The 22,842-nt window shown below is 51.3% G+C and overlaps 1 protein-coding gene across 1 annotated transcript in view; it reads right to left on the bottom strand.

Moving 5' to 3' along the window:
* Nucleotides 1-10,779, bottom strand: part of LRRN2 (leucine rich repeat neuronal 2) — a 60,824-nt gene extending 50,045 nt beyond the window's left edge. Inside the window, exon 1 of the mRNA XM_087827758.1 lies at nt 10,718-10,779. The gene's annotated coding sequence lies outside the window, so the exon portion shown is untranslated. The remainder of the gene's footprint in view (nt 1-10,717) is intronic.
* Nucleotides 10,780-22,842: the final 12,063 nt, after the last annotated feature.

Raw genomic sequence — 22,842 nt, 5'->3', positions numbered from 1 at the left:
CTGGTCCTACCCACCGGCAGCTTGTTAGGTATGATAAATGACATATAGGCTGTGGAAGGGCAGATGCAGCCCCCTCCCTTCATAGACTTGTTTCCCCCCCAAAGGAGATGGCTGGGATAAAGCCCACCTGGGAACTAGCCTTGGGGACCAGCCCCGAGGGCCAAAGACCACTGACAGCCCTTAGCAACCTGAGCTGGTTGCTTGTGTTGGGAGGAAACTGAGGCCCAGTGAAGGGCTGAGGGCAGAACAGCACTCAAGCAACACTGTCTCATCTTCCTGAGCCTGGAACTCACTTTGCATCTGCCCAACACTGAGTACAGTGCCTGGGCCCTTGCAGGTCAAAACGTGTGCACACACACTCATTGGAAATGGCTAGAGGTGTGCAAGCATCTGGAATTTCTGAAAAGACAGCAGCAGGCCCTGGCTGGGAGTCCCAGCTCTTCCACTAACTCAGTGTGACCTCCCACAAAGCCACTTCACTCTGAGCCTTTGTTTCACCATCTGGAAAATAACTGGGATGTGTCTCAGGCACAGTACATTCCAAATTGGGCTCTCCAGAGTTATGAAGCAATTCCTGGGGTTCTGGGTCAGAAGGAGGCCAAGTCAGTGGGGTTCTGGTCCGCCTGCTTTGCTCCAGCTACAGCAGCCTTCTATTAATTTACTGTTGCTGCTGTAACATATTACTACAAATTCAGCGGCTTAAACCAACACAGATTATCTTACAGTGCAAAAATGAGTCTCACTGGGCAAAAATCAAGGTGTCAGCAGGTCTGTGTTCCTTTGTGCAGGATCCAGCGAAGAATGTGTTTCCTGGCTTTTTCCACCTTCTAGAGGCCACCTGCATTCCTTGGCTCACGGCCCCTTCAGTCATCAAAGCCACTAATGGACCACTGAGTCTTTCTCACATCACATCACTCTGACACTGACTTCTGCCTCCCTCTTCTACATTTAAAGGACCCTTGTAATTACACTGGGTCTACCAGATATTCCAGGACAATCTCTTTATTTTAAGGTCAGCTAATTAGGAACCTTAATTCCATCTGCCACCTTAATTCCCCTTGCCATGTATCCTGACATATTCACAAGTTCCAGGGACTAGTACACAAACATCTTTGGGGGTTGTTATTCTGCCTACCACACGTTTTCAAAAATGGATCAATTTCTATAAATGTTTGAAAGCCACATGACCAGAGGGCTCTCAGTTGCCATCAGTTTTAAAGGGCTATGACTTAGACTCCCCCTTTTCTCCCTGGGGGATCATTACAAGGAATTCAGAGAAACACTGGGGTCCTGCCATCAAGTGTGAATGTTGGGTGGTCCTGGTGGGGTGTGCAGAGAGAGGGTCTCTATGCCCACCAGAAAAGAGGTCTCCAGGGAGGAAAGAATGAGTGAGGGCTCTTTGGGGAACCCACCTGTCTCAGCTCTTTCTTCTGCATTCCATATGCACATATATCCTCAGGTTGTCCTGCCGTGATCTGTTTTTGTTTTTACTTCCAAATAAAGTCAAATGGAGGCAGGGGTGTGCGCGTGTGTCTCCATGCATACAAGTGAATGGTCTCCCCCATCAGACAGGATTGCTGAGGCCATGACTCTGTTTTCCTTTGCTGGCCCCATTACCCATCCCCATCCACTGGCACTGCACCTAGTACAGAAGGCACCCTGATTTAACAGTCATAAAGTTGAGATACATTCCTTTCCTCCCATACCTTGACATTCAACACTGTCCTCTTCCTAGATCCATCCAGAGGCGGCCCCAAATTATTTGTTACCAACTCTAGAAACAGTGCCAAGTTCAGAAAGCACAGGTCTTAGAATCTTCCTGTTAGCACTTATCCAGGACTATAGTGATCAGCTCCAGCACTGCAGGTGAGATGGGCTCTGAGGTGTCCTGAGGGAGGTGGTGGCCTCCCATTTGCCTCCCATACAACATAACCTCTGTAAGATACCCTCTGCCAACTGCCTGGGACCCAGTGGGGCTGGATAACAAAACTCTTATGAGAATGGTTTCCTGGATATTAATCACAGCCCCTGTGTTTTATGATTTTATGCAAATTACTCACCCTCTCTCAGCTTTATTTTTTCCCTTGGTATAAACCCGCGGCTCACTCTGATTCCTACCTCTATCATATGTCCCTGGGGATCCTAGAAGAGAAATGTGATGAGGTAGGAGAGAGCTATGCTTCGGAGGATCAGCCCTGGGGAAATTGAGAGGGAAAGGAACTAACATTTATTGAGCTCCTACTTTGCAGCAGGCACTTTACACAGATTAGCTCATTTAACGCTGAGAACCAGGGCTCTGGAGTCAGGAAGAGTTGGGGGCTAAATTCTGGCTCTGCCACTTGCCGGCTGTGTGTGGCCTTGGGCAAGTTACTTAATGCTTCCCAGCTTTAGTTTCCCCCACTGCAAAATAGGGGGGAAATCACATCCACTTAACAGAAGTATGTGGATTAAGTGAGATAAGTGCAGTGAAGCTTTTGGCCCATCAGAAGCACTCGACAATGTTAGCTCTTATTATTAAGGACCTGATGAAGATCTGGGTGTTATTAACCCAGATTTTAGCTGGGAAAACTGAGGCTCAGAGAGGTTTAAGTAAAATGCCCAAGGGTATGCGGTTAGGGAACAGGGACTCCGGCCCACTTCTGACTCCAGTTCCTCAGATTATGAGCTTAAGCCTATGTCTTAGAGATGTGCCCAGAGCTCCCAGGTAGAGTGGGTGGGCCCTCCTTTCTCAGGCTGCCAGGGCCCAGAGGAGGGGAGGAGTCTGCTTAGCTGAAAGGGTTGCTCGGTGAGTCTTGGCTCCTGCTCTCTAGCTGGGGGTGCAGTGGGGGCGGGGAGAGTGAGGTGCTACTAGAACCCCACTCCATTCCAGGGCGCTCTATCTACAGGTCGGAAGTGCGCCAAACCCCAAGTCCCAAGACCCAGGTGGCCTCTCTCCAGGAAAAGGACAGGCTCACCCCTCAGGGGGGAATGTTTGCTCATTTCGGTACAATGTCATTTCCAATTCACTCTACATGAAACAAATTGGATTGTTCTAGGAGTGACCTACCAAACAGGAGCCTGGCAATGAGAGGAAGGGAGAAGAGAAGCCAGCTGCAGACCTCATAGAAAATGGAGCTTAGGGGATGACAGGGAATTGGGCCCAGCATCAGTGGGCCAAGGGGCTGGTGGACAGCAACGGATGAGGGGAGTGCCCATCTCAGAAACGCCTGCGTGCTGGCAGGGCACTTTCCCAAAGCAAGACATCCTCTAAGGAAGGGCTGCTCTCCTGTCCACAGGGGACAAGGGACACCAGAAACCCTAAGGGGGGAAGGGTCTATTCCAGAGACAAAAACTGCTCCCCACCCATGTGACCCCCCCATCTGGCCACCCTTCTCCCATTCCCACCCCCAGGAGCTACTCCTTCCCCGCTCCAGAATCCTCCCCTCCGCAGATCCAAACCCCACCCCGTTTTCCAGGCCCCATCAGCCTCACCCCTCTGAGGCAGCCTTCCCTATATACTCCCACACAGAGCTCACAGTTCTGATAACATTTATAGTCTAAATCACACAGTTTAGCACTTGGTTTTAAATACTGTCTGGTATTATTCCCCTGTTATTTCTTGGGAGCGTAAGTTTTGCCTCCCCAACGGATTTGTAGATTTCCGTATCAGTAAAGGCTGTGACTTACGTTTCTTTGCAGTCTCTCCAACCCCACACCCCACACTAGGACAGTGCTCAAAAGTGTTTGGGTGGGTGGGGGACTAATTGACTAAGTTAGCCTCAGTGGCTGGAGAACACCCTGGCAACCTAGTGAAATGCCGAAATGGCCAAAATCCTGGGGTTTGAAAAAGTCAGATCATGTGACCTCCTGCCCCAAACCCCGCAAAATGTCCATCTCACTCTGAGGAAAGACCAAACTCCTCACCCCAGCTCCAGTGCTTTCCAAGATCTGGCCTCAAACCCACCAGGAACGGCCCTGCCTCTGAGCCCTTGCACCTACTGTTCCCTCTGCCTGCTGTGCCCTCACCACCTTGCGGCCACTTCATCTTTACTCAGCGGTCACCTTCTCAGCGGGGTCTCAGCGGGGTCCTCCTGGACCACCCCGTGTAAAATGACAAACTCTCCTCTTCTTCACATATCTTCTATCCCCCATCCTTCCTTAATTTTCTCTTTAGCACCTGCCACTTTCTAATATGCTGTGTATTTTGCTGTTTCACCAGACAATCAGGTATAAACTCCATGAGGGCAGAAATCTGTTTGCTGGTTGCTCACTGTTTGTCTACACCAGCAGGCCAGGCACAGATCCTAAAAAATACTTGCTAAGTGACGAGATTCCAGTCCCACTCTGTGTCTGACAGAGCTGAGACACGGTTCTACAGAGATGGGCAGCGGACAGGAAGATTCTGTAGCTCCCCCGAATGTGGGGTTCCACCTTTCTAAGCCTAGGACAACTCTGGGCAAGCACCTCCTGAAGTTCAGGGGCCTGGAGCTGTGTGAGCCCCAGCTCCCTTCATCCCACTGGGAGGTCTGTCCAGAGGTAGAAGATGGAGGGGTTGGATGTCAAGGTAGAGTGTCAATTCCCTCCCCTCCCATGCACAGCCTGCCCACCAGCTGCCCCTCTGTGGTCACTCCATCTCCTGGCATCACCGCCTCTGCCCTCCAGGGACAAAGACAGATGCTTTCATCACTACCCTTCTTTTTTTAAAAATCCTGACCCGAGGATATTTTTTCCATTGCTTTTTCAGAGAGAGTAGAAGGGAGAAAGAGAGAAACATCGATATGAGAGAGACACATTGATTGGTTGCCTCACACATATGCCCTGACCACTGCTGGAATTGAACCTGGGACCCTTCAGTCCACGGGCCAATGCTCTAACCACTTAGTAACCGGCCAGGGTCATCAACTGCCTCCGAATGTTCATTCTGAGAACACTTTGTAGAGGAACATAACCTCTCCTGCCTGCCTTGTTTCTTCCCCCCCCCCCCCTTTAAAGGATCAGGTAAGACACACCTACTTTTATGGGGGAACCAAGCTGGTTGCCTAACAATCACTGCCCCTTCTTCCGTATGTTTTTTCCCTGAAGGATCTGCCTTGTGAGTTTGTAAATATGAATGACTGTACTTGTGCTTTTCAAGACATGAGGCTTCCTTGTTAGATACCCCATTGACAGAACCATTCCCAAACCATCCCCACCTAATCTGCTGGATCAGGGGCTGCGTCCCTCCTCACATCTCCCAGAAGCCACCCCTACACTGGTTCCATATTGTGACCATGGGGACTGACTCTTAGGGTCCAGCTTCTCTGGAGGCTGCTGGCTCCATGGAGCCCCTGAGGCACTTAGCTGAGGCAGAAGGAAACAATGTTGGCTCTCGAGGAGCTGTGGTCTATGGGAGCAGGAGAAGAAGGTTCCAAAAAGGGGAGAGGCAGCCCCTGGCTTGGACAGGGGAGCTTCTTGTTGTAGGGAGGGAGGAGAATGGGCTGGATGGCCCCAGAGCACCCCCCAGGCCCAAGGAATACTAGATTCTGGGGGTGATTAAGGAGCAGGAGCCCTTGGGTCAGAAAGAAGGTTAAATACTCCGTTGCTTTTTTCTAGCTATATATCTTTGAGCAAGTTACTGAGCCTCTCTGAGTCTCAGTCTCCTTGAATTTAAATTAGAGTTAATAAGAGCACCTACCTAATAGGGGTGTTTTTGAAGATTTATTGGGATAATGTAGGTAAAGCACTTGGTACAGTGTTCGGCACATAGTAAATGCTCAATAAATGCTGGCTGCTCTAATTAGTGCCATTACAATGTGAGAGGTAGCGGTTGAGAAACGGTTATTGCCAAGGAACCCTCTGCCTGATCTTCATCTTGGAACTCATTTCAAGTCCATCAAATGCTGAGCAGCAGGGAAGGTGTGGGTGGAAGAAATAGACAGAGAGAAACTGAATTCTAAACCAAACCCGCTTCTACTCATCTCCTAAGCAGCAGCTCCCTCAGCCCAAGGTCCATGGGGTCCCCAGGAAATACAAGAAGCCAGAGGACGAGGGCCGTGGCGGCTCTGGGTTTGAAGCAGAGACTGCTTGATGATGGCTTAGAACATTTAGGAAGCCACCGTCACGAGACCAATCCCAGCAGGGATATATGAGATCCCCTGCCCAAAGGCCCACTGTTTTAGGCTGCAGAACGTGGGGATGTTCTGGGGGACCTGTCAGCCCAACTGGAAGCTCAGCTCTGAGCACTGGAAACGGAGGCTGAGGTGGGACATGTCCAAAGTGTTCCTGATATCAACAGAAGGCAACACATACACAATGCAGCATCTTTTCTTACATCACCCCTGTGCCCCATATACTCTTGGCACCAGTGTCCCCAGGCCCACCACCTCTTCCTGGTTGACTCCTTTTCAAGCCTTGCCCCAAATATCATGTGCTTTGAGAACCATTCCCTAATCTGCAGAGATAGTCAGCTCTTTATCTGCTCATCCCTGTGTTCTAGCATGTTTCGTTATTGCAAGAATGACTCTCCCTCCCTGGCCGGTGTGGCTCAGTTGGTTGGGCGTCGCCCAGTGCAAGGTTGCTGGTGGATTCCTGGGTTGATTCCCAGTCAGGCCACGTGCCTGGGTTATGTTCTTGATCGCAGGTAAGGGGTGTGCAGGAGACAACTGACTGATGTTTCAATCTCATATCGATGTTTCTCTCTCTCTCCCTCTTCCTTCCTCTCTCTTTAAAAATCAATAAAAAATCTTTAAAAAAAAGACTCACTCTCCCACTGAATAATAATAATAATATACTTATCTAGTACTTACTATGCCAGGCACTGTTCTAAGCTCGTTATGTGTATTAACTCATTTAATCCTTATAACACCTCTGTGAAGTAGGCAACTGAGGCACGGAGAGGTCAGATGGCTTGCCCAATGTCACTCAGCTCTAAGTGGGGAAGCCTAGATCTGAATCCCAGGTATGCAACTCCAGAATCTACATTTTTTTTTCTTCTTTTTAAAAAAAAATGTATCTTTATTGATCTCAGAGAGAGGAAAGGAGAGGGAGAGAAGGAGATAGAAACATCAGTGATGAGAGAGTCATTGATTGGCTGTAGCCCACAACCCAGGCATGTGCCCTGACCGGGAATCGAACCCCGATCGCCTGGATCCTAGGTCGACGCTCAACTGCTGAGCCACGCCTGGCCGGGCCAGAATCTACATTCTTATTGCTAACTCCTGGAAGGCAGGGGCAACACCTGATTTGTCTCTTTGTCTCTAGCATCTAGCACAGGTCTGAGCACACAAAAGATGGGCTTACAAAAGATGGGCTGATCCCATAAGCAAATGCCAGCATATGGCTAATCAGGTGACTATTCCAGCCTCTGAGCTGTAGGACTGAGAGGAAGTATAAGGTATAGGTGTCCTTCTTACTCACCCTCTCTTAGCAATCCCACCACACACTGCTGCCTGTTCTGTCTGGTTATGCCTTTTCTTGAGCATGTCTCTTGCCTTCTGCTTTTTGTTTCTCAGTTTATCTTTTGCCTTGGTCTTCTTTCCCTATTGTTCCTGGTCACTCTCCCCGTTTCCTGCCCCATCTGTCCTCCATCCATTGTCCTTGCCCTTCCCTGTAGATCTTGCAGGCTTGAAAGCCTCCCACCCCCATTCTTTGCCTTGGAGCATTTATAAGAGTCCAGGCTTGCCCAAGGAGGCTGAGAACACCAGGGGGCACTGATTGCTTGGACTGGCCATGGACGAAGCTCCTACGCCCTGACCCTCAATGAAAACGGCCATTTCCCATCAACTCTACTTGGATGCAGGGTGGCGGTGTGGAGCAGGGTTGCCTGCCTACAGCTTGTCACACATCTGTGTAGCATCAGAAAGACCAATGCTCTCCCTACGTCCTCTCTCAGGGTCCCATCTCCTCCAGGAAGCCTTCCCTGACCACTCAAGAAAGCATTCAGCAGGTCCTTATATATTCTCATATTCAAACTGAGGAGATAAGGGATGCTCCCGAAAAATTCTATTAAAATGTAATCTTCAGATAACTGTACAACCTACCAGGTGTCACAGACATCACAGGGGCCAAATGAATTGCAGACAATCAGTGATTTCAAAAAGTAGACCTATGTGACCTGAGGCAAGAGGCTGATCCTCTTTGGTCCTCAATTTCCTCAGCTATAAAGCAGGGCATGATAATCCAGGCCTTAGAAAGTTGTCACGAGGATTGAATGAGATAATTTTTGTAAAGCTCCAGACAGACTGGTGCTTAGTAGGCACTCAGTATAAAGTTGTGTCTCCCTCCTCTGCCTAAAACACTGGACTTCTACACAGCCTTCCCAGATAAACGGTGAGGTATGAGCTGGTCCATCCTTTTAGGTCAGAAATATCTTAAGGACAGGATGGCCCTGGCTCTGTAAGCCTTGTGTACCTGGTACATTGTAGGAGATGGGCCTGTGATGTTAGAGGTCACTCAACATGATGATGACAATGCACTAGGACTGTTTACGCTCACACCCCTCCCGCCGAGCAGTGGATCTTTGAAAGCCTGGTGGGCACAGAACTAATCAGCTGGAAAATCCAGATACAAGTTCACTTCTGCCCTGAAATATGGAGGTTTGTTTAACTGCTGTATCTTCACACTGTTCCTAAAACAGTACTAGGCACACAGTAGGTGCTCAATAAATTGTTGATTGATGGAATTTCGTTTAAAAAGCAATATACTTTCTTTTTCCTTTCAAATACAAAAGAGGGGAGTAGGAGGAGCAAATGGCAGGATACAGGAGACATGCCAGGGACATGCAGCTGCCAGGCTCACCAGCCCTGGCTCCTCTTTTGCAAAGGGGACTCAGCAAAGCCAACAGTGAGTGTGTTCCCACTGTCAGGGTATCTGGAGCAAAGAGCCAATGCCAGGCTCCAGGTTAAGACTGCAATTTGCACAAGAAAAGGGGGCAAAGGTGGCAACAGAGCCCTGGAAGGGAGGGAGGGAGAAGTCCTCGAGAGAAGGGGGAAGGGGGGGGAGAAGAGGGAGAGCACTGTGCGGAGGAAGAGAGATGACTGAGGAAAGAGAGTGAGGGGGAAAGAGGAGGGAGGCGCAGGGGGAAAGATGCGGAGTGGGGAGGACCTGTAGCGAGTTAGAGAAAACCTGTCCTGGCCTGGGTGGAAACTGACTTAGCAGACCACTGAGTTCCCACTGACATTTGGTGCCTCCTTTGGGTTAGGCTGCGCTGGGGGAGCGTGTGGATTTGGGGGTGCTCCTAGGCACTACGTGTCTGCCAAGGCCCTGGGCAAGTCTCAATCCCTGGAGCACTGTGATGTTTAGTTTCATCCTTTCCAGAGGGAACCCGTAGGCAGGAAGGAGGAGATTCAGTGGGAGCCAGCCCAGGGAAAGGCAAGGGGCCTAGAAGGCTCAACCCCATAGCTGTGCTCTTCTCTTTCCATTATTCCCCACAAGGGCACCTGGTCAGCCAGGAAAGTGGGTCAGGCCACCCACATGTGACTTTTTTCTGGTAACAACAGGGCCCACAGGCAAGGGGCCTCAGTGCCTTGTACACAGCGTTGCCCCATGCCCCTTGCTGGAGGGACCTTAAAGGAGCAATGGGCAGTGGAAGGGGATCCTGGCCTCACGAAGGAAGGGGACACTGGGCCAGAGCTTATCCCAGGCTGGCGCAGGCGAACGGGGACCCTGCCTGGTGCCTGGGTTCATGAAAAGATCCAGAGCTCCCAATGATGGTGACCAAGCTGGCAGGGAGCCACCTCTAGACCCCTGACCTCGGTGGCGGTTTTCCCTACCACCCAACTCCTGGGGTCTTCTAGAGGAGGGCCTATCCCGTCCATCTCTGCCCACTGAGCACCTGCCCAGCCCACCCCTCCAAACCTGACCCTCCCAGGAGAAGCTGCGTTGGCTCCAACAGATGGGAGCTGCGGCAGTCAGAGGAACGGAGCACAAAGCCCAGATGACATTTTCCTTCCTGCTCGGTTGATGGGGGAGGAAAGAGGAGGGGAGCGCAGCAACACCCCTTCCCCTCCCTCAGGGTCCGGTGGGTCTCCCGCCCCTGGCGTCTCAGCTCAGCCCAGTCACCGGGGGCTCCTCGCTGGCTGGGCAGCCAGAGTCTGCGCCGCCCTTGGATGCAGGACAGACGGACCACCTGTGGCTGGCCAACCCCTCCTGTCTCCTGGGGGGTGCGGGGGACCAGAGCCCGCTTCACGGTACCGCTTCCCACTCCCAGAGTCCCCAGACTGCGCCCAAGGCCGGCCCATCCCCCACCCCAAATGTCCCATCCCAGGCTGCTGACAGACCCCTGCCGGCCTGGGAGGAGCCAGGCTCACTGTTCCAGATACTTCGCGCAGACACCAAGGCCACCTTGTCCCTCTGCACGGACACCCGAGTTCCAAGGAGGGGAAAGTCCCCAAGGTTCTGGAGCGCTGCCACCCGCTGCCCGCCCCTGTCACGCCCTCCCTAACCTCGCTGCCACCTCTCGCTCCCCGACAATCAAGGCCCCGCTCTCCCAGCAACAGTTTGGGGAGGTTCGGGCCCCTCCGGGGGGATTATGGCCCAGACGCCCCTCGCCCGCCGCCTCCCTCGGCGCCCGCGGCCGCCTCCCTCCCGAGTCACCAGCCCTCCCTCCCGCAGCTCGGCGGCGCCCGCGCCCCTCCCCCAGCTCCGCCCCGGCCCCGCGCCGCCGGGGGTCCGCGGGAGCCGCACAGTCACCCCAGGCCGCCCTCCCGCAGCGCCCGCCCGGCCCCGCGCCGCCCGGGGTTACCCGGAGCCGCACACTCACCCGCGGCCCCGCGCGGCTCCGCTGCAGCCCGGCTGCGTGGGCACCTGGTCCGCGCCCTTCTCCCGTGCGCCGCCCGCTCAGGCCGGGGCGGCCCGTGGGCGCCTTCCCGCGTGGAGTTGTCTGGGAGCGGGGCTGGGCAGAGTCGGCAGGGCGACGGCAGAACACCGACGCGCCGGCCGCCCGCCCGCGCGCGCGCCCCCGCCCCCGCCCCCGCCCGGGGCTCCGCGCCGCCCTCCGCGCTCGTGGCCCGAGGCTGCGGGCTTGAGCCGGGGCTCCCTCCGCGCGCCGCGCCGCCGAGTCCACGCGGCAGGCCCCCGCGGCGCCCGCGCCCCTCCGCGCTCCTCCCCGCTCCTGCGCCTCCTCACCCGCTTCTCCGCCGCTCCACCAACCTCCCCAGCCCACTCCGGTCGCCGCCTCCCCGTCTGCGAGCCACGCCGCCCCCTTCCAGTCCCGCTGCCATTTTAACTCCTGAGTGGCCGGAGGCACCTTCTCCCGAACAGACGTCCGCGCCGGAGGGGAGCTGGGTGGGGCCCGCGGTGTTCTCGGCCTTAGACGCGCGGCTGGGCTGGAAGGAGCGGCGCAGGGCCTGGGTCAGAGAGAAGGGAGCGGCTCTCCAGATCCTGCCTCTTACCCGCTTGCAAAGGCCAGTAGGTCCTGTCCTTCTGAAGTTAACAGGGGACTAAGGAATTCAGAGGGTGGGTGAGAATTTGTTCAATGGATACAGGCACCTACTATCCTAAAGAATCGAGTTGAATACCCCTGAGTCCTCATGCCTTTCCAGCATTGCCCCCTGAGCAGGGCAGTTCTGGCATCTTGGAACAACCCACCTGGCCCTTAGCAAACGATGCCATCTACTTAGGTGTTAGGCAGGGACTGGCCAGCCCGCTCAGGGGCTTGGCCTTGGGGGTGCTCACCCTGCAGACTGGGCGTTATGAACACTGGGAAAGGAGAGTAAGAGCTGATCCATGCTGAAGGTGGGTGCTGGGCTGCGTCCTGGTGGCTTTCAAAGGCTGGGTCCCTGCTACGAGTCTGGGCTTAGCAGAGTGGGTCTCCTGCTGGATGGAGCAAAGGCTGAAGGCCATGCCTTAGTGGGCCTTCTGCCTGGACCACCCCGAATGGACACAGCAAGCTCAGCTGCAAGACTGGCCACACCCGCTGATGGGTCTTGACCAGAGCCTGCAGACCCAACAATAGGGAAGTGGGCGGGGTGGAGTCCAAGATATGGGGAGTCCTTTGTGGAGGGCATCCGGGATGCCTTCCTTCATCCAGGGCTTGAGCTCAGTGCCTCCTGTGAGGGGAGCTCTGGACAGAACAAGGACAGAGCTCTCTGGCTCCGTCTTTTCCAAGGGCACAGGCGGAAGCCTCCATGCCTGAGGCTTCTGTAAGCTTGCCCCGAAGGTCTGTGTGTTCTGTATGAACAGAGGGGGTCTCACCTTCGTGTATTCAATAAGCAAGCGTATGTTCCCATTGCACCTCTGCAACCACCCTTGTGCTGCCACCCCCCACCCCTGCCGTGGGGTATCATGGCCTCAGGGAGCTTAGAGGGACTATATGAGACACATTTTTAACATTTCAGGGTGATGGAAGTGCCATAGAAGTACAGAGAGAAACGGCCATCATGGGCTAGGGTTGTTCCTGGAAGGTTTTATGGAGGAGTTGAGATTCAAGCCAAGCCCAGATGGAGGGCTAGGATTTGAACAGGCAGAGAAAACTTGGACCAGTCACGGCAGGAAAGCGGAGACAAGCAGCGTAGAATGGGTTGTTTGGAAGGTGGGGCAAGGCAGGGAATTGACAGAGCTACTGTTGGATGCCGGGCCTTTTCGCATCTCTCATTTGACCCTCTGAGTGAACTTTCGCCCCGTTGAATAGACAGGAGGAGGGAGGTTCAAAGAGTTTAAAACCTGCCGTCAGAGTCTGAACCCTCTTCGGACCCGCGGGGCCCTTGCTGTGACTCCACATCGGATACGCAGAATGGAGCAGCTGATGAGTCTGAAATCCAGGCTGAGTTTAGCTGGCCTGTGCACACGCGATTGGGATGAAAGAGGCAGGAGATGGGAGGCTAGTGAGGAGGCCGTTGCAGGAATGAGGGGGAGGGGAGCAGTGAGAATGGACAGCAGGACTTTACACTGACTAACTGAGCGAAAGGGTCAAAACTTGACTCCAAGCTTTTGAGAGTGAGTATTTGGGTTCCTTGTCAATTCAGTGGAGCCACCTCAGCACCCTGAGGGCCAGTGTCACTGTATACAGACTGGTCGTGAAAAGGAGGAAATGATACCAGTCCTTTACCAGCTCAAGAGCTTGAGATCTCTTACTCCAGTGCCCCTGCCTCCCAGCACCTACGCACAGCCTGGCGTATCTTAGCTCCCAGCCAGTGAGCCTCTGGAGTTAAGACTGTCCCAGCATCAAGTCAAGACTAGTACCTTACAGTAGGTGCTCAGTACCTGATTATTGAAGACTAAATGGGGTAAAAGCAAGTAATATTTGCTAGGTGGCTGATTCCTAAGTGGCAGACCCCGTAAGACACATGCTGGGTAAGGGATAGGGGAATTGCATTGCCCATGGGGAGAGAATGGGGAAACCTTCTTTTGAGCTGACTCCAGATCTCTTACAACCCAATGGGACTGAGCAAAGAGCATAGATTTGAGAGCAAGAGGTTTGAAACTCTGCTTATCACTCCCTCTGTGTTGCTTCAGGAAAAGTTCTTAACTTCTCTGAGCTCTGGTTCTTTCTTACATAACATTATTAATTCAAGTAATAGCGGTTAATACTTGTTGGACATCTACTACATGTAAGACATGGTGCTAATCACATATGCACGAGCTCATTAAAAATTGTGCCAACCCTAGGATGCTGCAGATAGGAGGAAAAAAATTACACAGTTAGTACATAAAGGAGCTGAGATCTGCACCCGGGCTATCTGATGGTGGAGTCCGAGCACTACACTACCCTGAAACACTTCCTAAAGATGAGGGTAGCAATTGCGGTATTAATTCACACTCATAGGATGGGTGTGAGATGCAACAGGGTTACGAGAGTTTGGCAGTGAGCACAGTGCCTGGCACATTGCACATCTTGGTAAATGATAGCCCCTTTCAAATCATGCTGTCATTCTGAGCCACACACTTTCCTGGGAAAAGATGGGGACTCAATTCAGTCCTTTGGCAGCTCTTAGGTAATTACCCAGAGGATTTAACAGCCCTGGTACTGACCTTTCCTCCTCCAAGTTTAATCTCTAGGCTAGCCGTGCACAACTTCCTGCCAGGAAGCCTGGGAGGGACTCTGTAATACCAGGGTGTCTCTGGAGAAGTATTCTGAGATTACACATCCCTACAAATGATCCTCGGCTGAACTCCACTTGGTTCTTTAACGTGGGGTCAGACACGGAGCTAATAGGCATGCTGCTTGTGTGGTGCGGGGCAGTGAGGGAGGAGGGCTCCTGGGGCCTGGCAGGTGAGCCAAGTCAGAGAAGGGAGGCTGGGGATGTGGTGCCACCTCCCTCAGTGGACTCTCTACTGCTAGTTGCAGCCTCTGCCTGGCCCCCCACCTCAGGAGGCCTTGGCTGGGGTCTTTGAAGTCACTAAGGACTGTTGTTCCCCCCACCCCCCAGTGACCCATCTAAGTAGAGAGATGGCCCTGGAGCAGTGGTCCTCAGGCTTTAGTGCATCCAGAGTCAGTGCACAAATGCAGATTCACCAGTCCTACCCCAGAATCAGATCCTGCAGGTCTTGAAATCTGCATTTTGGCAAACTCTCCAGGTGGTTCCAATTCAGGAGCCTGGATGAGTCCTGCTTTGAGACACTGGCCTGTGGTGCCCATTGCTCTCTGACCTCTCCACGTCTGGGCTCGGTGAGAGCAGAGCCCTGTACTCTTACTATTGGGGAACAACAGTGAGAGGACACAGGGTCCCTGCCAGAGGCAGATTCATGGTGAAGTTGATGGAGCTTAAGCTTTAGGGTTGCTCGCTTGTGGGATCAGGGGAGGGTTGGCTATGAGATGTGGGAGTCATGGAGTGTTCTATATGGGGAGGGGAGGCTAGTTTGCAAACAGGAAGCATTTTTATGTCAGCATTTCTGGTAAACCGGTTGAAGAGATGTCACAAGAAAGGGATGTGAATTTCCAAGGCTCATGTAAATTGTGACTTTTCCAGTTCTAAAGAACATTACCATTGGACCTAATTCTGTGTGTGTTCTTGTTCTTCAGAGGACCCCATAAAACCTGGGTCTTCCCCTGGCCCCTGCCCTCAGGGAACTCCCAGGGGCCACAGACACCCTCAGATCACACAGAAACCAGAAAGGCAGGAGGACACTGAAGATGGCAGAGCTGCATGGAGTGGCGGGGAGTCCTCACATTCCTGGAAAAGGCACTGCAGGTAAAAATGATGTCGGCTGAATCTGTTTTTGCCCAGAAACAACGTGATTTTGGAAATTACGTTCCTCACCAAAGTCTTGGTGCCCAGATTTTTACAGGAATGAGTGCAAACACCATAAACACCGTATGTATTCAACATAAAGGATACACCTGTACTCTGTATTTGTTAAATTGAGTTTGAGTATATAAAACAGCTAAACTGGGCAATATGGTAACCAGATCCCATTCTGTTTAATTTAATGTATTCAGGAGATTCCTGGGAGAAAAGCTATTTTGGGGAGTGGGTGGAGGAAGCCATGGAGAGGGCTGGAGAGACTCTTAGTTCCATCCATACAAAACCTGTATAGGCAAGACGGAGACTCCCAGAATTTCTGAGCTGGGGGACAAGAGTCTTGTGTCCCATGACACATCTGAAAACAAAGGAGCCAGGCATCGTCACATGCATGTCCAAGTGGCCGACTTTGAAGTGCTTGTCTCTGAAGTCAGAGGCGGCCTACACATCAGGAGTGGGGCCATTGGAGAGGGTTCGGAGGGCTTGGAGTTGGATTAGGATGAGCTGGGGGAGATTTCTGGAGGAGGAAACTTTTGAAAAGATACTTTGAAGGCAGGAGCGGCGAATGGTTGGGCTTCCTCAAAGGTCAGTCTCAGGGACCCTCAAGAACCTTTTCATTTGACTTCTGAGCCACCTCACTATAACCCACAGGCTGTCAAAAGCCTTTGTCTCTAAGTGCTCATTACTGACCATCCATCTATTTCAATGTTTTTCAAACTGCAGGTGGAGACCTATTAGTGGGCTACAATAAGAACTTCTTTAAGAAATGAAATAGAATAGGGTAAAACATATTTCATTAATACTTTGTTCCAGTTTTGTGTAAACATATGGTGCACTGAGTTGTGGTGTTCAGTATATTTCTCACCGCGGGTCTCTAATCAAACCCTGGCTATTTATTCCCAAAGCCTGCAAATAAGAGACATGAGGGCTATCTCACATGTTAAAAAGAAAGTATTTAACCAAAGCCAGCCTTTCTACTTGGCATGACTTCTGTTAATTGTCTTCTTTTCCAGTCAGAGTCTGTTCATTCCTGAACACTTCATTTCAGAAATGGTCCACAGGGCAAAGTAATGGGTGTCCGTATCCCAGTCCCACCCTCTTCTCTTTGCACTGTCTCTGACCCCTGTATTTCCTCTCAAAGAAGGAAGTCCTTATGGTCTTGCTTCCAATATTTGAATTAATTCCAACATAGACCGCAGAGCTCATAGGACTCTCCAGAGATCACTCTTGAGGTCTCTCCAGCAGTCACACCTGGGTCTGTTTTTGCTTCCTAAGCCTGTGCAAAAGAGCCACCTGGGGAACTGACTAAAATGTAGTGTCCTGGGTCCCACGCAGTAGGTCTGAAATGGGGCTCTTGAACTGCATTTCTGACCAGGTCCCCAAGGGATTCTGAGGATCACACTTGGAGGACCACTTATAAACCGTGGAGAAAACTCAGCTCCTTCCAGGAAGCTTTCCTGGCTCACTCCTCATTCTGATCACTTCATTGTTTCCCTTCTGCAGGAATAGCCTTGCTTTAGGCCACTTTATATTCATTTGCCATCATTTGCACTTTATCTGGGTACCCCACCTTTCTATTTGAATTATAAACTCCCCCAAGGAACTGTATGATTCATTACCGTTTCCCCAGAGTGTTTGGCAGAGACCTTGCTCATGTCAGACTTCCCATAAGCTCTGTGTGCACAGGACAGAATCCTCCCGTATGCCCCCCTGCCCCTCCTGGCTTCTATCCCCCGGGTGGGAGTCCCCACCCAGGATGCTAAGGGACTGGGTCAGTGTCTGAGTTGCTCCCTGGACTGAACAACGTTATTGATTGGGTGATTTCGGCTCTGTTTGACTTTGTCCTTTCCATCTAACCTCCATAGGTTTAGGGAGAAGTGAATCAGTAAAACTAATGAGTCCAGATGACACCCCCACCCCCCAGGATTGCAGCTTCATCACAGGCTCTTAAAATTTCTCCGTCCAGAAACATATCGAACAGCTAAGGCTGAGGGCTGAGCAGCAAGGCTAGAACTAGAAGGAAGCAAGCAAGCCTAAAGCAAGCATTCTGGGCCCTGAACCCCAACACTTAGGCCTTAAAAGGGACAGAGGGAGAGAGGCTGAGCAAGCCCTGGCCTGGGCACAGTCCTGTTCCTAGATTAAAAGGTTCTTCAGGCCGGGGTCGACTTAGTCCGTTCTGCTGCCCTGAGGAGCTGTCCCACATGATAAGCAATTTGGGTAAAATTGGCATCGAGCCCCTGATTCTGGGCTGGGAGCCTTCAGCGTGTTGTCTCACTGAGTCCTCATGAGGTTCACAGTGGCTGGTTTCCCAGCCAGAGGAAGCTCAAACCAGACTCAGCACCACGGCCTCTGGTCAAAGTCCACAAGATTAGTTTTTTTTTCTTTACTTTCCCTCCAAACCCCCCTGGCTCCTACGGGAAAGAGACCCCACACCCCCGGGAGCCAGTTATCAAAGGGATAAACTGTTCACTGTGAGAAAGCTCACCCTTAGGTCTTACTCTTACTGCCCCTCCTGCTAGGAACCACATTTCTTCCAATTTAACCTCGGGGAGGCCAAGAACTGCCTGTCACTGGGCACCAGCCTCCGCATGGGGACCTGGGCCTTTCAGTTCATGAAGCCTTTTCTGTCTTCTTCAGGCACCACAGACCCATCTCCTTTGCTGGGGGTTTCCTTTCCGGAAAAAGAAAAGTTATAAGGAGAGGAAGGAGAAAGGCAAGGGAAGAAGAGAGCTGAGGAAATAAGTGAACACTGTCTCCCTGAACTGGGGGAGACTGAAGACAGGGCATGAGGGGTGAGCCCCCAAGGGCCGGGCTCCTTGCAGGCCAGGACCATGCAGAGACTCCAGGAGCCTGGGCCACTCCTCTGTGCCTCTGCACAAATGGCTAATGGTCCACATCCCTTCACAGGCCACAGAGCCTTCTGGAAGGGAAGAGAGGTGAAATGGCCTGGCTCTCCTGGCTGCCCCATCACAGCCGAGTGGAATTTTCAAACTCCAGAAAGTGAAGGACAGAGGCCGGACACCCAGGCCCTCTCGTTCCCTGGCCCCCTGCAACTCAGAGGCGGTCTCCCCATACCCCGAGCAGCGTGGCTGGAACGGATGACTAATGCATGTCATTCTCAAGATGCTCTCCCTGCACGGGAAAGAACATTCAGATCCAGGTTTTAATTGTGTGTGATTTTAGCTGAGATGGCGTTAATTTATTTCCTTTGCTACTTCAGCGGTTCTTCCTCCTTCATCACGGTGAAATTATCTGGAATGTATCTTTTTTTTCCTTACGGACAAAGAGAAGCAGCTGATCTTGCTCCTTTTTCCACTGAGTGAGGTTTAGAACGTTCTGGAGGCTGCCAGCTGCGGTTCGGTGGGTGCGTCAGGATGGAGACCCTGTGGTCCCCCACTCCCTAGCCCCCCGCCCTCCTGCTGGCAGCTTTGCCCACGGGAATGCTGGATGAGGCACAGCCCTTCCTCTCCAGGCGTCCCTCTGACAGATCCACCACCAAGGGAGTTTTCAGCCAGGGCTGGCTCCGCTCAGTTTCCAAAATGAGCGATGCTTTCTTCCTTCTACAACTGTCAGGGAGAAGGGGAACGAAGCCCTTCTCGGAGGAAGGGGACAGGGCTAATCAAAGAAAGCTGGGCCAGGAGGCATCTAAGGCCTCTGACTGGTGCCCTGAAGCCCGTGCTTTCCGAGAGGCTCTATCATTTAAGAAAGTGGGTAGGGCCAGGGTGAATATGCTAATCCCTCATACTAAGTTTTTAATTTTTTTCTTTTCGCTCGAACTCTCTTTGTGAGAAGCATAAAAATAGCACATACACCTTCAGAGACTTGGCTGCATCTTGCCCCAGAACTTTGCCCTCTTTGAAAATTATTGTTTTTCTGTGTGTCTGTACTAGCTAAGACCATTGTCTCAAGCCTGTGTTACTCTAGTTTTTATTATAAAAATAAAGTACTTTTTATTTTCCCAATATAAAATTATAAGATCATCTTGAATATACTTTTTTGATCTCTATGTAAGTCCCAAATTGGAGATTAGGCTCCTCCACCCCTCCCCATTGGAGAATCAGTGAATCATGCCTTAATATCCAGAGGAAAATCAGAAAAGCATTGGCTGTGCCAGACTGGGACTATTTAAAGACCCTTTTATCTCTTGTCCAAGTTTCTCTCCCCACCCTGTGAAATCAGTGTCTTTGATCATTCTGGCACATAGTAGGAAATTCAATAGTATATGTTGCATAGATCTTAAAGTATTAAATAATTGCCAAGTGCTTGGTACTATGTTGGTGCCTGGCACCGGACAAGGTACTCAAGAAGAATGATCTATTGTTCTTAAGGCCCCTGACACCCTGCCTCCTCTACATGTCCTGCTGCCTGCCCTCTGTTAAGAAGCTCCAGCTGGTAGAGATGCCAGTCTTCTTAAGGTGCCGTGGGATGGCTCTCAACATCCTCTTGTTCTGCAGAACTTACTTTTCACCTCCAAATGGTGACCACCTGTCCAGATACTGGCTTCTTTTGGTCGAGTCAGAAGCCTAGCACAGTGCTGTGCACATAGTAGGGCTGTTTGTTGAGAAAGTGAATGGTCCTGTGCCCTCCACAGGGCAGCCCATCCAGTCAAGTGAGGCAGAGCCTGGGGGAAGCTATGGCTGGACCACACAGCTGCTTAGTAAACAATTAAGCCTCTTTGTGAGCAGGGCTCTGATCAGCCGGCACATTCTCATGGCTTCAGAAGCACCCTGGGCAGCCCATCTTTCTAGTGTGTTTAGGGGTTTATTGGAGGCCAGCATCACTCTGCTATTTAAAATTTGTTTCTTTTTCTCCCTGGGTTGCTTTGAAAAGCTTTGGAGCCTGGATAGCTCCTTTTTCCAATTGCTTTTGGTCATTTCCTGGCTGTGTCAGCTGCAGTCTCAGTCTCTGTAGCGTGATAAGTATCAGTTCCTTTCCCAGCCAGGCCCGGCCTAGATTTAGTGGCATCTCAGGCCTGTGATGGAGGTGCCAAGATTCCCAGATGTGCCAATCTGTCCATTTGCCCCAACCTGCAGTTTCTTAAAACATATACTTATTATAGTATGATCCTGCAATCACCTAGACGTGTGTGCCAAAGAAATGAGAACTTATGCCCACATAAAGTCTTGTACGTGAATGTTCATACAGTTTTATTTGTAACAGCCCCAGACTGGAAACAACCCAGATGTCATTCAGTGGGTGAATGGTTAGACAAACTGTGGTCCATCTATGCCACAAAATACAACTCAACAACAAAAAGGAACAAACTGCTGATACCCAACACCTCGGTTAGATCTCAGGGCCTTGTGTTGAGTGAAAAAAGCCAATTTCAAAAGGTTACATACTGCATGATTCCATTTATATGACATTCTCAAAATGATACAACGATGCAGATGGAGAACAGATTAGTGGTTGCCAGGGTTTGGGGAGGAAGGGTGGTTAAGGAGACGGGATGGTGCTGCTATAAAGGGACAGCATGAGGGAGCTTTGGGAAGGGAGTAGTTCTGTATCTTTATGGTGGTGGTTACACCTGTAAAATTGCTTAGTATACACGCACAGGTGTGTGTAAAATCAGTGAAATCTGAACAAGGTCTGGGGATTGTACTAATGCCCATTTCTTGATTTAAAAACACACACACACACACAAAAAAAAACTCCAGCTCTTGATCCCACTGCTTGCCAGCCCCTGGTCAGCCTCTGCTCTTCGGCATGACATTCTGGTGGGTTAAGAAGGGCCAGACTCTCCTGGCACTCTCAGATATTAGGAATGCAGCTAAAATACTTTAGTTCTCCTAACCCACATGAATTCGTTTTCCTGGACTCATCATAATCTCTTTGGGGAGCCCTACGCGTTTCCAGCCCTTGCCTTCTCCTGAGGTGCTGTATGCTAAGTGGATCAGCCACCCTGTGAAGAGCTATAAACTTATTTTGCTTACTCGATTATTCTAAGCCTAATCATTTCACCTTCAAGTTCAGGGAGGGTCCTGAATGCAGTTACCAGAGGACTTCCGTTCTGCTGCTTTATTGCTCAGCCAAGTCTGTATTCTCTGAACCCCTGTTTTGTTCCTGGCTGTCCAAGGCTCTACCCTGCAGTTCTCATGGGCTACGCAGTGCTGCCTGCATTAGAGGGGTCCAGGGTGGCGGGCATGAAAGAGCCATTCTGAGACTTGATTCATTTAACCCCCCTATCTGGCACATGGACAACTCCAAGAGCTCTGCTCTTTCTTTCCTCACCCTAAATCTCTGGAAGGGAAAGACACGGGCCTCATCCTGCCCAATCACACCTCATCTCCCTGCTGGTCATCTAGGCCCCCTATCTTTTGCATCCTGATGTTGGGGCCCTCAGGAAAGCCCACAATCATCCAGGAGTGTATCTCACCTATTTTGTGGGTGAAGGCCCTGAGTCCCCTTTGTAGCTAATGGAGAGCTGGTCTTCAGGCTGCCTCTCTTGGAGAGCGAGCTCCATAAACATATTCCTGTTCTGCTTTGTTAATTGGGGAGTCTGGTGATAACAGAGGTAGGACTTCACACGAGCTGTCCTGGCAATAACTTAGAGTTGGTCTTGGGTCTCCCTGCCTCCTCCCCCTACTTCCCCTGGGGCTGGTTCTTCAAAGGGACCAAAGGAATGGGTAAAGCTCAGGAAAAAGGAGGAGGTGCCTCTGGCTCTTCTGGGGGGCTCCTTCACTTTTTGGGGCTCTGGCCTTTTGGAGCATCAGGTTTACATTCTGAAGAGTCGGTCCTTTCCAGGGACAAGAAGGCTGAGCCTGAAGGTGTGGGCAGTTGGAGTGATGCTGGGGAGTACTGTGGGCAGACTGGGATAACATCCTTCAGTGGGTTAAAGAAACACCCTCCCCAGCCCACCCCATGCACACACACAGGCACATGCACATACACACATGTACACATGTGCACACACACACAAACACACATCATGGGATTTAAGCATACTTATTTCTAGCCTCTAGTATGGTGAATGGTTAAGGGTGCAAAGAATAAGACTCATCTTATGTGGTTTGAATCTCGACTGCCACTTCCTGGCCAGGTGACTTTGGGCAAGTCTTGTAAATACTCAGCCTCCACTTCTCCGTCTCTAAATGGGGGTAATGAATGGCAGCTGTCTCATAGGAATGCCATGAGCATAGAAGAGAATATATGTAAAGTCCCCAATCCAGTCCTTGGTTCGTAGTGAGGGCTCAATAAATGTAAGTTATTTTGACAAGGCTGATCATGATGAATATTTTAAAATCATTCTGTATTTGTATCCTTCATGTTTTAGTGTTGACACCACTTCCTCTAGAAGACCTTGCCTGGCCCCACGAGAACAGAGAGGACCCGTCCTCTAGCACCCGAACTTGCTGCCTTAGTATTTGCCCGTTGCGCCGTTGGTCTCGCCGACTAGGCCGAGCTCTTTGAGAACAGCAGCCACGCCTTGCTCACGCTGCTGTCCTCAAGGTTTAGCACCATGCCTGACAAATGGTAGCTACTCGAGAAATATTTCCTGAGTGAATGGCTGAGTAAAGGGGTGAAGGAGTGGGACTCAGTATTTCTCCTCATTCCACTCCTACCTTCTGGAAAGTCTATCCCTACCTTTCCATTTTTCTTGAACATTCCCATCCTTTAGGGTCCATCTGAGGTCCCTGCCTCCTCTGTGAAGCCATCCCTGATCACTCCAACCTGCTGTGATTCCTCCTGGGTTGGATGTCACACG

Source organism: Miniopterus natalensis, chromosome 19, assembly GCF_054644295.1.
Source record: "Miniopterus natalensis isolate mMinNat1 chromosome 19, mMinNat1.hap1, whole genome shotgun sequence".
Lineage (NCBI taxonomy): Eukaryota > Metazoa > Chordata > Mammalia > Chiroptera > Miniopteridae > Miniopterus > Miniopterus natalensis.
This window is presented reverse-complemented; position numbering and strand designations above follow the sequence as displayed.